Source organism: Phyllobates terribilis, unplaced genomic scaffold (genome assembly GCF_046119375.1).
Source record: "Phyllobates terribilis strain yellow unplaced genomic scaffold, ASM4611937v1 Scaffold_8__6_contigs__length_399053987, whole genome shotgun sequence".
Classification (NCBI taxonomy): domain Eukaryota; kingdom Metazoa; phylum Chordata; class Amphibia; order Anura; family Dendrobatidae; genus Phyllobates; species Phyllobates terribilis.
The window spans coordinates 389,280,766-389,299,015 of NW_027362768.1; the positions used below are offsets into that span (position 1 = coordinate 389,280,766).

An 18,250-nucleotide genomic window follows, 5' to 3' on the forward strand; every position below is an offset into this window, starting at 1 on the left:
CAATCACAGAGAGTCCATTGAGCGACGTCTCGGTTCATTTAATGTAGTGAACCAAAAAAAAAAAAAAAAAAGCCCTAATCAAAAAGGTCTTCTGGAAAATGATTCACAAATCTCATCCCCGAGCTGGAAATCTGAGGATAAAAAGGGGATATTCTTGGGTCCGCACATCCCATAATACACCGGGACGACAGGACTATCTGGAACGAGGCTCGAAATCCAAGATACTCGCTCAGAGGAAGGATGGAGTTACATAGATCCTAAATTATATGGAAAATACAGAACCCGAGGGATCGGCGCGAGGACGCACGTACTAACTACGGCGGCCGCGCCGAGGACTGCTGCATCTACAAAAGGTTGTAGGGTTTAACGACAGCTGAATGACAATTACCTAAAAAGCTGCCGTCCAGACTGATCAACGTAATATTCCATGTGGAAGTATCAGAGCGGCAATTCCGCTGCGGATAGATCTGCAGATTGGGGTGGGGGGCAGGGCCGGGGGGGGGGGGGGCTTCTTGGCTCGGCTGTTGCCCTTCTGTTCCGGTTACGATAAAACTTGTGAAATTCAGATGGTCAGCACTTAGAAGCTTTTGTGTTACATGAGAGGATTATCACATAAATGAGGTGGCCAGACTAAAGGGTCAATAAGGAGATTATAGGACACAGACAAAACCAACGGCTACACGGGCCGCTCCGGGTGGAGGGGGTAGCTACAAGGGCCGCTCCGGGTGGAGGGGGTAGCTACAAGGGCCGCTCCGGGTGGAGGGGGTAGCTACACGGGCCGCTCCGGGTGGAGGGGGTAACGACATCTTGATGGACTGTAGAGATCCGCTGACAGACACTGAGGAATCAATACAAATATCAGCCATCGGCGGTGAAGACTGATGTAGTCCTGAAATGCCACATGTCATCCTCCGATTACACGGATCTCTACATCCATTACCAACAGATATAGAAAGGAAAGCAACGACAGCATAAATGCCGCAATGAAGGGGTAAAATATCAGCGGCAGAAAGTCGTTATTCACTGGAGAACAGGCTCGGACTGGCACATAGGGAGGCAGGGGAATTCCCTGGTGGGCCGCACAACTCCCTACATGAACAGTACTTGATTCACTACATACAGACAAAGTCAGCATCTCATCATTCATTTATCAATCTTCCTAGTTCATTATTTTACAGAAGCAGAGATCAGATTGTTAATGAGGATAATGTAATATTTGCACATAGTAGAAAGCTAGGCCCCCAGAATCAGTTCCTGGTCGGCCCTTAGGACCCCAGTCTGACACTGCTGGTGAAGGTATCTGCACCAAAGGAGGGAGAGTCGGGTGGAGGAGCTGACAATCATTAACAAGGAAAAATAGAAAGAACCTTTCCTGGACGTGTCATTGGGGGCTTCAAACAAGGACGTGACAAACACCGAGGGTCCACAACTGGTGGCAAAGTCTCAGCACAAGACGCCATTAAACAGGAGCAGAAACGATGGAGGGGAAAAGAAAACGAAAAAAAGAAATCTCCAGCTCTCTCCATTTTTGCCATCAGTGTTAGGTCAGGGTCACACAAGGTTTATAAAGTGGAAACAGATTCAGGAAATGTTCTTTTCACAAGGAGTTTTCTATTCCTTACGCAGTTTTGGAGAGGTTTTTTTCCTTCCTGACGTCTGCTTTTCGGCCTTTTTGGTTTGACGGTGCCTAGTTTGCAGAGGTTTCCTTCAGGATCATCTTCGGAGTAACATGCACATTTTTAATACCAACCTGGCATTTAAAAAGAAGAAAAAAAAATTCTCAGGAAAAGTGGATTTCGCATAAAAATGAAAAAGTTTTCCAAAAGTTTTTGAAGCATTTAGAGGAGGATTTAGAGCGTATATGCGCCCCACAGACTGTAACGTCCCACTTCTGGGGGGTCCATGTACAGACATCAGGAGATAATTTCATTTTATTAGTCACCTAGAAGCGAGCTGTCCATAAAGGTGACATTCACTGGATGAGCGGAGCGACGCTCCTGCCATGTCACATCGCCGGGCGTATATTATTCTGGGACCTCCTTTCTTGTAGGACCACGGGGGCTGCAACTTCCTGGCCTCCATGATCTACTGTAGATTTAGTTGGCTTCAATTTGTGAGAACATTTCATCGCAGATTCCCCTTTAGTATTATTTTAGGCGATAGGCCGAGAGATAAAAATATATTCATCTGCCCAGAGAGAGAAAGGCGACGATGCCGAGGAGGGACCGCAGCTTCATCTGTTTGATGGAAACTTTAGCAGAATTTTGCTTTTAATTTGACAGATGAGGCTTCCTCTAGGATTAACAATGCATTTTTTGGCCTCTGTTTTGCATATACGCCACCATTAATAGAGTATTATAGCAAGAGATAGGTCTTATGTATTACCTGGACTTCGCGGTGGATGGCACAGAACTTCTCCACTCTATCCCTTATTTTGTGGCACGCAGGTTGACATTAGCCAAACAGAGCCCCAAACACATGTGTAGGAGGTAGGTCCAAGGCATCGGAGACTTGGATGAATAAAATATGAAGTTTCGACCTCTCTTCCCGGCCTTGGACTTTTATTTCCTCAGCTGGGTGGAAGGTTGAGCCAAGTTTGCACAGAGCTCTTCGTGTGGTGCATCGCACTTTTCTCAAAATACATGTTTGGCGTGGATGAGTTCTTCGTGTGGTGCATCGCACTTTTCTCAATGTTTGGCGCGGATGACGGAAGCCCGGGCGGTGGAGACTGACTCAGTTTTGGGTGGAGGAGTAAGAAGAAATTTACTAACTCCACCTTCAATAGCAAAATATTAAATATTGTATCAATTAATAAATATAATATAAAATACTCCGCTGTCACTTTTTTTCCAATCATTCGCTCGTCGTCTGTAACTGACACCAACTTCATCAATTAATTAACGGAGCTCAGTAATTGCAGGAAGGACAGAAAAGAATCCCCAGAGCGCCATCACTTCTAATGGGAAAAAACCTATGACTGACAAGCAAAGGATTGCCAGGCTCACCATACCAGATACTGAGGGAGAATGCTGGGTGTTGTAGTTACTTTACAGATTAAGAGTTGCAACTTGTCTAGCAGCCTGGAACATTACAGACACGATAAAACGTGGCATCTCCGTGTTACTGGAGGGTTTCTGGCAAATTCACAGCATCTGTAAAGCTGACAGCTACAGAGGTGAATGCTGCTGTCTACACCCAGGACAGCGGAAACCACAGGAGGCGCTGGTGAGCGGCGTGCTGTCCCCCCGGCTCCAGCAATCTCATAGGGAACAGAGAATAATCCACACGGACTTGTCAGTGGAACTTGGGATTCTTCTCCTGAATTCAGTCCATAACCTGAGCCAATGCCACAAGATAACTGTGCACATCATGTCTGAACAGCAAAGTTAGTAATATTATAGCGCCATTTATTCCATGGCGCTTTACATGTGAACAGGGGTATACATAATAAAAACACTTACAATAATCTTGAACAGAACGAGTCAGTGACTGGTCCACAAGGAGCGAGGACCCTGCCCGCGAGGGCTCACAGTCTACAGGGGATGGGTGAGGATACAGTAGGTGAGGGTAGAGCTGATCGTGCAGCGGTATGGTGGAGAGAGGACCCTGCCCGCGAGGGCTCACAATCTACAGGGGATGGGTGAGGATACAGTAGGTGAGGGTAGAGCTGGTCGTGCAGCGGTATGGTGGAGCGAGGACCCTGCCCGCGAGGGCTCACAGTCTACAAGGGATGGGTGAGGATACAGTAGGTGAGGGTAGAGCTGGTCGTGCAGCGGTATGGTGGAGCGAGGACCCTGCCCGCGAGGGCTCACAGTCTACAAGGGATGGGTGAGGATACAGTAGTGAGGGTAGAGCTGGTCGTGCAGCGGTATGGTGGAGCGAGGACCCTGCCCGCGAGGGCTCACAGTCTACAGGGGATGGGTGAGGATACAGTAGGTGAGGGTAGAGCTGGTCGTACAGCGGTATGGTGAAGCGGTGGTTACTGCAGGTTGTAGGCTTGACGGAAGAGGTCGGTCTTCAGGTTCCTTTTGAAGGTTTCCACGGTAGGCGAGAGTCTGATGTGTTGGGGTAGAGAGTTCTAGAGTAGGGGGGAAGCACGGGAAAAATCTTGTATGCAATTGTGGGAGGAGGAGATAAGAGGGGAGTAGAGAAGGAGATCTTGTGAGGATCGGAGGTTGCGTGCAGGTATGTACTGGGAGACTAGATCACAGATGTATGGAGGAGACAGGTTGTGGATGGCTTTGTATGCCAGGGTTAGAGTTTTGAACTTGAGTCTCTGGGCAATGGGGAGCCAGGGAAGGGATTGACTGAGAGGAGAGGCCGGGGAATAGTGGGGGGACAGGTGGATTAGTCAGGCAGCAGAGTTTAGGATAGATTGGAAGGGGGGGGGTCCCATTTATATACAGAGCTCAGATAAACAGCTGAGCCATTCTACAAACACATTATTAATTATACTCCAGAGCTGCACTCACTATTCTGCTGGTGCAGTCACTGTGTACATACATTACATTACTGATCCCGAGTTACCTCCTGTCTGGCACATGGGGGGGGCAGTGTGATTATAGGGGTGCAGTCTCAGTCTGGCACATGGGGGGGGCAGTGTGATTATAGGGGTGCAGTCTCAGTCTGGCACATGGGGGGGGGCAGTGTGATTATAGGGGTGCAGTCTCAGTCCGGCCCATGGGGGGGGGGCAGTGTGATTATAGGGGTGCAGTCTCAGTCTGGCCCATGGGGGGGGGGCAGTGTGATTATAGGGGTACAGTCTCAGTCTGGCACATGGGGGGGGCAGTGTGATTATAGGGATGCAGTCTCAGTCTGGCACATGGGGGGGCAGTGTGATTATAGCGGTGCAGTCTTGCCCATGGGGGGGGGGGGGGGCAGTGTGATTATAGGGGTGCAGTCTCAGTCTGGCACATGGGGGGGGGCAGTGTGATTATAGGGATGCAGTCTCAGTCTGGCACATGGGGGGGGCAGTGTGATTATAGGGGTACAGTCTCAGTCTGGCCCATTACATTACTGATCCTGAGTTACATCCTGTATTATACTCCAGAGCTGCACTCACTATTCTGCTGGTGCAGTCACTGTGTACATACATTACATTAATGATCCTGAGTTACCTCCTGTATTATACCCCAGAGCTGCACTCACTATTCTGCTGGTGCAGTCACTGTGTACATACATTACATTACTGATCCTGAGTTACCTCCTGTATTATACTCCAGAGCTGCACTCACTATTCTGCTCTTGCAGTCACTGTGTACATACATTACATTACTGATCCTGAGTTACATCCTGTATTATACTCCAGAGCTGCACTCACTATTCTGCTGGTGCAGTCACTGTGTACATACATTACTGATCCTGAGTTACATCCTGTATTATACTCCAGAGCTGCACTCACTATTCTGCTGGTGCAGTCACTGTGTACATACATTACATCACTGATCCTGAGCTACATCCTGTATTATACTCCAGAGCTGCACTCACTATTCTGCTGGTGCAGTCACTGTGTACATACATTACATTACTGATCCTGAGTTACCTCCTGTATTATACTCCAGAGCTGCACTCACTATTCTGCTGGTGCAGTCACTGTGTACATACATTACATTACTGATCCTGAGTTACATCCTGTATTATACTCCAGAGCTGCACTCACTATTCTGCTGGTGCAGTCACTGTGTACATACATTACTGATCCTGAGTTACATCCTGTATTATACTCCAGAGCTGCACTCACTATTCTGCTGGTGCAGTCACTGTGTACATACATTACATTACTGATCCTCAGTTACATCCTGTATTATACTCCAGAGCTGCACTCACTATTCTGCTGGTGCAGTCACTGTGTACATACATTACATTACTGATCCTGAGTTACATCCTGTATTATACTCCAGAGCTGCACTCACTATTCTGCTGGTGCAGTCACTGTGTACATACATTACATTACTGATCCTGAGTTACCTCCTGTATTATACTCCAGAGCTGCACTCACTATTCTGCTGGTGCAGTCACTGTGTACATACATTACATTACTGATCCTCAGTTACCTCCTGTATTATACTCCAGAGCTGCACTCACTATTCTGCTGGTGCAGTCACTGTGTACATACATTACATTACTGATCCTGAGTTACATCCTGTATTATACTCCAGAGCTGCACTCACTATTCTGCTGGTGCAGTCACTGTGTACATACATTACATTACTGATCCTGAGTTACATCCTGTATTATACTCCAGAGCTGCACTCACTATTCTGCTGGTGCAGTCACTGTGTACATACATTACATTACTGATCCTGAGTTACATCCTGTATTATACTCCAGTGCTGCACTCACTATTCTGCTAATGGAGGAGTCGTGAACCCTTGCTGGGACAGTCTTACACAGTGAATCAGTGGTCACACCCTGGGCCGTGCACCCGGCTCGCTGTGTCCACACATGAGAAAAAGGTTGATGAAATTTGACAGTTTTAACCAGAATGATGTTCTGTCCGGTGAAATAATAAAAGCCGATCGCAGATCATCTAATAGTTGTCAGTCCAAGAACCAAAGTTCTCAGTAAGATTTTCGCCTCTTCCCTCGGTGTCGTTGGTATGAACGCCTCACTGCCTATAAGGCACGCTAGATGTGAATGACACCGCTGATACTTGTAGTTCCACACGACTCCCTACATGAACAGTCAGCATCTCATCATTCATTTATCAATCTTCCTAGTTCATTCTTTTACAGAAGCAGAGATCAGATTGTTAATGAGGATAATGTAATATTTGCACATAGTAGAAAGTTAGGCCCCCAGAATCAGTTCCTGGTCGGCCCTTAGGACCCCAGTCTGACACTGCTGGAGAAGGTATCCGCATGTTGGGTGGAGGAGCTGACAATCATTAACAAGGAAAAATAGAAAGAAGAACCTTTCCTGGACGTGTCATTGGGGGCTTCAAACAAGGATGTGACAAACACCGAGGGTCCACAACTGGTGGCAAAGTCTCAGCACAAGACGCCATTAACCAGGAGCAGAAACGGTGGAGGGGAAAAGAAAACCAAATCTCAATCTCCAGCTCTCTCCATTTCTGCCATCAGTGTTAGGTCAGGGTCACACGAGGTTTATAAAGTCTTACACAGAATTACCGAGAAGTGAAATGCATTAAACATGTAAATATTGGGGGGCAGTGTGATTATAGGGGTGCAGTCTCAGTCTGGCCCATGGGGGGGGGCAGTGTGATTATAGGGGTGCAGTCTCAGTCTGGCCCATGGGGGGGGGGCCAGTGTGATTATAGGGGTGCAGTCTCAGTCTGGCCCATGGGGGGGGGGGGCAGTGTGATTATAGGGGTGCAGTCTCAGTCTGGCCCATGGGGGGGGGCAGTGTGATTATAGGGGTGCAGTCTCAGTCTGGCCCATGGGGGGGGGGCCAGTGTGATTATAGGGGTACAGTCTCAGTCTGGCCCATGGGGGGGGGCAGTGTGATTATGGGGGGGCAGTCTCAGTCTGGCCCATGGGGGGGGGGGGCAGTGTGATTATGGGGGGGCAGTCTCAGTCTGGCCCATGTGGGGGGGGCAGTGTGATTATGGGGGGGCAGTCTCAGTCTGGCCCATGGGGGGGGGGCAGTGTGATTATGGGGGGGCAGTCTCAGTCTGGCCCATGGGGGGGGGGGCAGTGTGATTATAGGGGTGCAGTCTCAGTCTGGCACATGGGGGGGCAGTGTGATTATAGGGGTGCAGTCTCAGCCTGGCCCATGTGGGGGGGGCAGTGTGATTATGGGGGGGCAGTCTCAGTCTGGCCCATGGGGGGGGGGGCAGTGTGATTATGGGGGGGCAGTCTCAGTCTGGCCCATGGGGGGGGGGGGGGCAGTGTGATTATAGGGGTACAGTCTCAGTCTGGCCCATGGGGGGGGGGCAGTGTGATTATGGGGGGGCAGTCTCAGTCTGGCCCATGGGGGGGGGGGGGGGCAGTGTGATTATGGGGGGGCAGTCTCAGTCTGGCCCATGTGGGGGGGGCAGTGTGATTATGGGGGGGCAGTCTCAGTCTGGCCCATGGGGGGGGGGGCAGTGTGATTATGGGGGGGCAGTCTCAGTCTGGCCCATGGGGGGGGGGGCAGTGTGATTATAGGGGTGCAGTCTCAGTCTGGCACATGGGGGGGCAGTGTGATTATAGGGGTGCAGTCTCAGCCTGGCCCATGTGGGGGGGGCAGTGTGATTATGGGGGGGCAGTCTCAGTCTGGCCCATGGGGGGGGGGGCAGTGTGATTATGGGGGGGCAGTCTCAGTCTGGCCCATGGGGGGGGGGGGCAGTGTGATTATAGGGGTACAGTCTCAGTCTGGCCCATGTGGGGGGGGCAGTGTGATTATGGGGGGGCAGTCTCAGTCTGGCCCATGGGGGGGGGGGCAGTGTGATTATGGGGGGGCAGTCTCAGTCTGGCCCATGGGGGGGGGGGCAGTGTGATTATAGGGGTGCAGTCTCAGTCTGGCACATGGGGGGGCAGTGTGATTATAGGGGTGCAGTCTCAGCCTGGCCCATGTGGGGGGGGCAGTGTGATTATGGGGGGGCAGTCTCAGTCTGGCCCATGGGGGGGGGGGGCAGTGTGATTATAGGGGTGCAGTCTCAGTCTGGCCCATGGGGGGGGGGGCAGTGTGATTATGGGGGGGCAGTCTCAGTCTGGCCCATGGGGGGGGGGGCAGTGTGATTATAGGGGTGCAGTCTCAGTCTGGCACATGGGGGGGCAGTGTGATTATAGGGGTACAGTCTCAGCCTGGCCCATGTGGGGGGGGCAGTGTGATTATGGGGGGGCAGTCTCAGTCTGGCCCATGGGGGGGGGGGCAGTGTGATTATAGGGGTGCAGTCTCAGTCTGGCACATGGGGGGGGGCAGTGTGATTATAGGGGTGCAGTCTCAGTCTGGCACATGGGGGGGGGCAGTGTGATTATAGGGATGCAGTCTCAGTCTGGCACATGGGGGGGCAGTGTGATTATAGGGGTACAGTCTCAGTCTGGCCCATGTGGGGGGGGCAGTGTGATTATGGGGGGGCAGTCTCAGTCTGGCCCATGGGGGGGGGGGCAGTGTGATTATGGGGGGGCAGTCTCAGTCTGGCCCATGGGGGGGGGGGCAGTGTGATTATAGGGGTGCAGTCTCAGTCTGGCACATGGGGGGGCAGTGTGATTATAGGGGTGCAGTCTCAGCCTGGCCCATGTGGGGGGGGCAGTGTGATTATGGGGGGGCAGTCTCAGTCTGGCCCATGGGGGGGGGGGCAGTGTGATTATGGGGGGGCAGTCTCAGTCTGGCCCATGGGGGGGGGGGCAGTGTGATTATAGGGGTACAGTCTCAGTCTGGCCCATGTGGGGGGGGCAGTGTGATTATGGGGGGGCAGTCTCAGTCTGGCCCATGGGGGGGGGGGCAGTGTGATTATGGGGGGGCAGTCTCAGTCTGGCCCATGGGGGGGGGGGCAGTGTGATTATAGGGGTGCAGTCTCAGTCTGGCACATGGGGGGGCAGTGTGATTATAGGGGTGCAGTCTCAGCCTGGCCCATGTGGGGGGGGCAGTGTGATTATGGGGGGGCAGTCTCAGTCTGGCCCATGGGGGGGGGGGGCAGTGTGATTATAGGGGTGCAGTCTCAGTCTGGCCCATGGGGGGGGGGCAGTGTGATTATGGGGGGGCAGTCTCAGTCTGGCCCATGGGGGGGGGGGGGCAGTGTGATTATAGGGGTGCAGTCTCAGTCTGGCACATGGGGGGGCAGTGTGATTATAGGGGTACAGTCTCAGCCTGGCCCATGTGGGGGGGGCAGTGTGATTATGGGGGGGCAGTCTCAGTCTGGCCCATGGGGGGGGGGGCAGTGTGATTATAGGGGTGCAGTCTCAGTCTGGCACATGGGGGGGGCAGTGTGATTATAGGGGTGCAGTCTCAGTCTGGCACATGGGGGGGGGCAGTGTGATTATAGGGATGCAGTCTCAGTCTGGCACATGGGGGGGCAGTGTGATTATAGGGGTACAGTCTCAGTCTGGCCCATTACATTACTGATCCTGAGTTACATCCTGTATTATACTCCAGAGCTGCACTCACTATTCTGCTGGTGCAGTCACTGTGTACATACATTACATTACTGATCCTGAGTTACCTCCTGTATTATACTCCAGAGCTGAACTCACTATTCTGCTCTTGCAGTCACTGTGTACATACATTACATTACTGATCCTGAGTTACATCCTGTATTATACCCCAGAGCTGCACTCACTATTCTGCTGGTGCAGTCACTGTGTACATACATTACATTACTGATCCTGAGTTACATCCTGTATTATACTCCAGAGCTGCACTCACTATTCTGCTGGTGCAGTCACTGTGTACATACATTACATTACTGATCCTGAGTTACATCCTGTATTATACTCCAGAGCTGCACTCACTATTCTGCTGGTGCAGTCACTGTGTACATACATTACTGATCCTGAGTTACATCCTGTATTATACTCCAGAGCTGCACTCACTATTCTGCTGGTGCAGTCACTGTGTACATACATTACATTACTGATCCTGAGTTACATCCTGTATTACACTCCAGAGCTGCACTCACTATTCTCCTGGTGCAGTCACTGTGTACATACATTACATTACTGATCCTGAGTTACCTCCTGTATTATACCCCAGAGCTGCACTCACTATTCTGCTGGTGCAGTCACTGTGTACATACATTACATTACTGATCCTGAGTTACCTCCTGTATTATACTCCAGAGCTGCACTCACTATTCTGCTGCTGCAGTCACTGTGTATATACATTACATTACTGATCCTGAGTTAGCTCCTGTATTATACTTCAGAGCTGCACTCACTATTCTGCTGGTGCAGTCACTGTGTATATACATTACATTACTGATCCTGAGTTACATCCTGTATTATCCTCCAGAGCTGCACTCACTATTCTGCTGCTGCAGTCACTGTGTATATACATTACATTACTGATCCTGAGTTACCTCCTGTATTATACTCCAGAGCTGAACTCACTATTCTGCTGCTGCAGTCACTGTGTATATACATTACATTACTGATCCTGAGTTACCTCCTGTATTATCCTCCAGAGCTGCACTCACTATTCTGCTGGTGCAGTCACTGTGTACATACATTACATTACTGATCCTGAGTTACCTCCTGTATTATACTCCAGAGCTGCACTCACTATTCTGCTGGTGCAGTCACTGTGTACATACATTACATTACTGATCCTGAGTTACATCCTGTATTATACCCCAGAGCTGCACTCACTATTCTGCTGCTGCAGTCACTGTGTATATACATTACATTACTGATCCTGAGTTACCTCCTGTATTATCCTCCAGAGCTGCACTCACTATTCTGCTGGTGCAGTCACTGTGTACATACATTACATTACTGATCCTGAGTTACCTCCTGTATTATCCTCCAGAGCCGCACTCACTATTCTTCTGGTGCAGTCACTGTGTACATACATTACATTACTGATCCTGAGTTACCTCCTGTATTATACCCCAGAGCTGCAGTCACTATTCTGCTGGTGCAGTCACTGTGTACATACATTACATTACTGATCCTGAGTTACATCCTGTATTATCCTCCAGAGCTGCACTCACTATTCTGCTGCTGCAGTCACTGTGTATATACATTACATTACTGATCCTGAGTTACCTCCTGTATTATACTCCAGAGCTGCACTCACTATTCTGCTGCTGCAGTCACTGTGTATATACATTACATTACTGATCCTGAGTTACCTCCTGTATTATCCTCCAGAGCTGCACTCACTATTCTGCTGGTGCAGTCACTGTGTACATACATTACATTACTGATCCTGAGTTACCTCCTGTATTATACTCCAGAGCTGCACTCACTATTCTGCTGGTGCAGTCACTGTGTACATACATTACATTACTGATCCTGAGTTACATCCTGTATTATCCTCCAGAGCCGCACTCACTATTCTTCTGGTGCAGTCACTGTGTACATACATTACATTACTGATCCTGAGTTACCTCCTGTATTATACTCCAGAGCCGCACTCACTATTCTTCTGGTGCAGTCACTGTGTACATACATTACATTACTGATCCTGAGTTACATCCTGTATTATACTCCAGAGCTGCACTCACTATTCTGCTGGTGCAGTCACTGTGTACATACATTACATTACTGATCCTGAGTTACCTTCTGTATTATACTCCAGAGCTGCACTCACTATTCTGCTGGTGGAGTCACTGTGTACATACATTACATTACTGATCCTGAGTTACCTTCTGTATTATACTCCAGAGCCGCACTCACTATTCTTCTGGTGCAGTCACTGTGTACATACATTACATTACTGATCCTGAGTTACATCCTGTATTATACTCCAGAGCTGCACTCACTATTCTGCTGGTGCAGTCACTGTGTACATACATTACATTACTGATCCTGAGTTACCTTCTGTATTATACTCCAGAGCTGCACTCACTATTCTGCTGGTGCAGTCACTGTGTACATACATTACATTACTGATCCTCAGTTACATCCTGTATTATACTCCAGAGCGGCACTCACTATTCTGCTGGTGCAGTCACTGTGTACATACATTACATTACTGATCCTGAGTTACATCCTGTATTATACTCCAGAGCTGCACTCACTATTCTGCTAATGGAGGAGTCGTGAACCCTTGCTGGGACAGTCTTACACAGTGAATCAGTGGTCACACCCTGGGCCGTGCACCCGGCTCGCTGTGTCCACACATGAGAAAAAGGTTGATGAAATTTGACAGTTTTAACCAGAATGATGTTCTGTCCGGTGAAATAATAAAAGCCGATCGCAGATCATCTAATAGTTGTCAGTCCAAGAACCAAAGTTCTCAGTAAGATTTTCGCCTCTTCCCTCGGTGTCGTTGGTATGAACGCCTCACTGCCTATAAGGCACGCTAGATGTGAATGACACCGCTGATACTTGTAGTTCCACACGACTCCCTACATGAACAGTCAGCATCTCATCATTCATTTATCAATCTTCCTAGTTCATTCTTTTACAGAAGCAGAGATCAGATTGTTAATGAGGATAATGTAATATTTGCACATAGTAGAAAGTTAGGCCCCCAGAATCAGTTCCTGGTCGGCCCTTAGGACCCCAGTCTGACACTGCTGGAGAAGGTATCCGCATGTTGGGTGGAGGAGCTGACAATCATTAACAAGGAAAAATAGAAAGAAGAACCTTTCCTGGACGTGTCATTGGGGGCTTCAAACAAGGATGTGACAAACACCGAGGGTCCACAACTGGTGGCAAAGTCTCAGCACAAGACGCCATTAACCAGGAGCAGAAACGATGGAGGGGAAAAGAAAACCAAATCTCAATCTCCAGCTCTCTCCATTTCTGCCATCAGTGTTAGGTCAGGGTCACACGAGGTTTATAAAGTCTTACACAGAATTACCGAGAAGTGAAATGCATTAAACATGGAAATATTGGGGGGCAGTGTGATTATAGGGGGGCAGTCTCAGTCTGGCCCATGGGGGGGGGGGGGCAGTGTGATTATGGGGGGGCAGTCTCAGTCTGGCCCATGGGGGGGGGGGCAGTGTGATTATAGGGGTGCAGTCTCAGTCTGGCCCATGGGGGGGGGCAGTGTGATTATGGGGGGGCAGTCTCAGTCTGGCCCATGGGGGGGGGGCAGTGTGATTATAGGGGTGCAGTCTCAGTCTGGCCCATGGGGGGGGGGCAGTGTGATTATAGGGGTGCAGTCTCAGTCTGGCCAATGGGGGGGGCAGTGTGATTATAGGGGTGCAGTCTCAGTCTGGCACATGGGGGGGCAGTGTGATTATAGGGGTGCAGTCTCAGTCTGGTACATGGGGGGGCAGTGTGATTATAGGGGTACAGTCTCAGTCTGGCCCATGGGGGGGGGGGCAGTGTGATTATAGGGGGGCAGTCTCAGTCTGGCCCATGGGGGGGGGCAGTGTGATTATAGGGGTGCAGTCTCAGTCTGGCCCATGGGGGGGGGGGCAGTGTGATTATGGGGGGGCAGTCTCAGTCTGGCCCATGGGGGGGGGGGGCAGTGTGATTATGGGGGGCAGTCTCAGTCTGGCCCATGGGGGGGGGGGGGGCAGTGTGATTATAGGGGTGCAGTCTCAGTCTGGCCCATGGGGGGGGGGGCAGTGTGATTATAGGGGGGCAGTCTCAGTCTGGCCCATGGGGGGGGGCAGTGTGATTATAGGGGTGCAGTCTCAGTCTGGCCCATGGGGGGGGGCAGTGTGATTATGGGGGGGCAGTCTCAGTCTGGCCCATGGGGGGGGGGGGCAGTGTGATTATAGGGGTGCAGTCTCAGTCTGGCCCATGGGGGGGGGCAGTGTGATTATGGGGGGGCAGTCTCAGTCTGGCCCATGGGGGGGGGGGGGGGCAGTGTGATTATAGGGGTGCAGTCTCAGTCTGGCCCATGGGGGGGGGGGCAGTGTGATTATGGGGGGGCAGTCTCAGTCTGGCCCATGGGGGGGGGGGGGGCAGTGTGATTATAGGGGTGCAGTCTCAGTCTGGCACATGGGGGGGCAGTGTGATTATAGGGGTACAGTCTCAGCCTGGCCCATGTGGGGGGGGCAGTGTGATTATGGGGGGGCAGTCTCAGTCTGGCCCATGGGGGGGGGCAGTGTGATTATGGGGGGGCAGTCTCAGTCTGGCCCATGGGGGGGGGGCAGTGTGATTATAGGGGTGCAGTCTCAGTCTGGCCAATGGGGGGGGCAGTGTGATTATAGGGGTGCAGTCTCAGTCTCAGTCTGGCACATGGGGGGGCAGTGTGATTATAGGGGTGCAGTCTCAGTCTGGTACATGGGGGGGCAGTGTGATTATAGGGGTGCAGTCTGGCCCATGGGGGGGGCAGTGTGATTATAGGGGTGCAGTCTCAGTCTGGTACATGGGGGGGCAGTGTGATTATAGGGGTACAGTCTGGCCCATGGGGGGCAGTGTGATTATAGGGGTACAGTCTGGCCCATGGGGGGGCAGTGTGATTATAGGGGTGCAGTCTCAGTCTGGCCCATGGGGGGCAGTGTGATTATAGGGGTGCAGTCTCAGTCTGGCCCATGGGGGGCAGTGTGATTATAGGGGTACAGTCTGGCCCATGGGGGGGCAGTGTGATTATAGGGGTGCAGTCTCAGTCTGGCCCATGGGGGGGGCAGTGTGATTATAGGGGTGCAGTCTCAGTCTGGCCCATGGGGGGGCAGTGTGATTATAGGGGTGCAGTCTCAGTCTGGCCCATGGGGGGGGCAGTGTGATTATAGGGGTGCAGTCTCAGTCTGGTACATGGGGGGGCAGTGTGATTATAGGGGTACAGTCTGGCCCATGGGGGGCAGTGTGATTATAGGGGTACAGTCTGGCCCATGGGGGGGCAGTGTGATTATAGGGGTGCAGTCTCAGTCTGGCCCATGGGGGGGGCAGTGTGATTATAGGGGTGCAGTCTCAGTCTGGCCCATGGGGGGTCAGTGTGATTATAGGGGTGCAGTCTCAGTCTGGCCCATGGGGGGTCAGTGTGATTATAGGGGTGCAGTCTCAGTCTGGCCCATGGGGGGTCAGTGTGATTATAGGGGTGCAGTCTCAGTCTGGCCCATGGGAGGGGCAGTGTGATTATAGGGGTGCAGTCTCAGTCTGGCCCATGGGGGGGCAGTGTGATTATAGGGGTGCAGTCTCAGTCTGGTACATGGGGGGTAGTGTGATTATAGGGGTACAGTCTGGCCCATGGGGGGCAGTGTGATTATAGGGGTGCAGTCTCAGTCTGGTACATGGGGGGGCAGTGTGATTATAGGGGTACAGTCTGGCCCATGGGGGGCAGTGTGATTATAGGGGTACAGTCTGGCCCATGGGGGGGCAGTGTGATTATAGGGGTACAGTCTCAGTCTGGCCCATGGGGGGGCAGTGTGATTATAGGGGTGCAGTCTCAGTCTGGCCCATGGGGGGGGCAGTCTCAGTCTGGCCCATGGGGAGGCAGTGTGATTATAGGGGTGCAGTCTCAGTCTGGACCATGGGGGGCAGTGTGATTATAGGGGTGCAGTCTCAGTCTGGCCCATAGGGGGCAGTGTGATTATAGGGGTACAGTCTGACCCATGGGGGGCAGTGTGATTATAGGGGTGCAGTCTCAGTCTGGCACATGGGGGGGGGCAGTGTGATTATGGGGGGGCAGTCTCAGTCTGGCACATGGGGGGGGCAGTGTGATTATGGGGGTGCAGTCTCAGTCTGGCCCATGGGGGGGGGCAGTGTGATTATGGGGGGGCAGTCTCAGTCTGGCCCATGGGGGGGCAGTGTGATTATAGGGGTGCAGTCTCAGTCTGGCCCATGGGGGGGCAGTGTGATTATAGGGGTGCAGTCTCAGTCTGGCCCATGGGGGGGCAGTGTGATTATAGGGGTACAGTCTGACCCATGGGGGGGCAGTGTGATTATAGGGGTGCAGTCTCAGTCTGGCACATGGGGGGGGGGCAGTGTGATTATAGGGGTGCAGTCTCAGTCTGGCACATGGGGGGGGCAGTGTGATTATGGGGGGGCAGTCTCAGTCTGGCCCATGGGGGGCAGTGTGATTATAGGGGTGCAGTCTCAGTCTGGCCCATGGGGGGGGCAGTCTCAGTCTGGCCCATGGGGAGGCAGTGTGATTATAGGGGTGCAGTCTCAGTCTGGACCATGGGGGGCAGTGTGATTATAGGGGTACAGTCTCAGTCTGGCCCATAGGGGGCAGTGTGATTATAGGGGTACAGTCTGACCCATGGGGGGCAGTGTGATTATAGGGGTGCAGTCTCAGTCTGGCACATGGGGGGGGCAGTGTGATTATGGGGGGGCAGTCTCAGTCTGGCACATGGGGGGGGCAGTGTGATTATGGGGGGGCAGTCTCAGTCTGGCCCATGGGGGGGGGGGGCAGTGTGATTATAGGGGTGCAGTCTCAGTCTGGCCCATGGGGGGGCAGTGTGATTATAGGGGTGCAGTCTCAGTCTGGCCCATGGGGGGGGCAGTGTGATTATGGGGGGGCAGTCTCAGTCTGGCCCATGGGGGGGCAGTGTGATTATAGGGGTGCAGTCTCAGTCTGGCCCATGGGGGGGCAGTGTGATTATAGGGGTGCAGTCTCAGTCTGGCCCATGGGGGGCAGTGTGATTATAGGGGTACAGTCTGACCCATGGGGGGGCAGTGTGATTATAGGGGTGCAGTCTCAGTCTGGCACATGGGGGGGGCAGTGTGATTATGGGGGGGGCAGTCTCAGTCTGGCCCATGGGGGGCAGTGTGATTATAGGGGTACAGTCTGGCCCATGGAGGGGCAGTGTGATTATAGGGGTGCAGTCTCAGTCTGGCACAGGGGGGGGGGCAGTGTGATTATGGGGGGCAGTCTCAGTCTGGCCCATGGAGGGGCAGTGTGATTATAGGGGTGCAGTCTCAGTCTGGCACAGGGGGGGGGGGCAGTGTGATTATGGGGGGCAGTCTCAGTCTGGCCCATGGGGGGCAGTGTGATTATAGGGGTACAGTCTGACCCATGGGGGGGCAGTGTGATTATAGGGGTACAGTCTCAGTCTGGCCCATGGGGGGGGGGCAGTGTGATTATGGGGGGGCAGTCTCAGTCTGGCCCATGGGGGGGGCAGTGTGACTATAGGGGTACAGTCTGACCCATGGGGGGGCAGTGTGATTATAGGGGTACAGTCTGGCCCATGGGGTAGGGTTGCGGGGATTTATCTTCTACAGCAGGCAGGAGCGGTACCTTCAGCAGCGGTGCTTTAGGATCTCCGAGAGCTGGCTTGGATCTACCATGTCCACATCTGACCTCTGGGAGCGGCACGTCACCTTCCACAGGTGTTAATACCAATGAACGCCCGGACTTGTGCTGAGTGTAGGGGGCTGAATCCTGCATCTGCACAGTAAGGTCTAATGGTCCCTCACCCCTGACAAGATGAATATTGGGCAGGTGCTCGCAGGAGGGACCCTCAGGGGTCGGAGCAGCAAACACTGCTCAGTTTCTACAATATACTCCAAATCAGCTTCACTACAGATCGGTTCAGACCGAGAAGTGAGAGACATATCGGAAGGGACGGTGAGAGGCGAGCGTGGGGGCAACGGGCCCCGGGGGTCTGCACAATAGTGCCGGGTGGTACCTACAGTGTGGATCAAACATGGAGGAAATGGAGAGAAAGCAGTGAATGTCTCCAAACCCAGCACACGCACAGCAATGCCATGAAGTCTCCACACACAATACACACACTATACACCGGGGTCCACACACACACACACAATATACACCGGGGTCCACACACACACTATACATT

General features: G+C 52.3%; 1 protein-coding gene across 4 annotated transcripts in view; it reads right to left on the reverse strand.

Moving 5' to 3' along the window:
• Window positions 1–18,250, reverse strand: part of SEMA3F (semaphorin 3F) — a 131,263-nt gene that overhangs the window by 103,859 nt on the left and 9,154 nt on the right. The gene's annotated exons all lie outside the window — the stretch shown is intronic.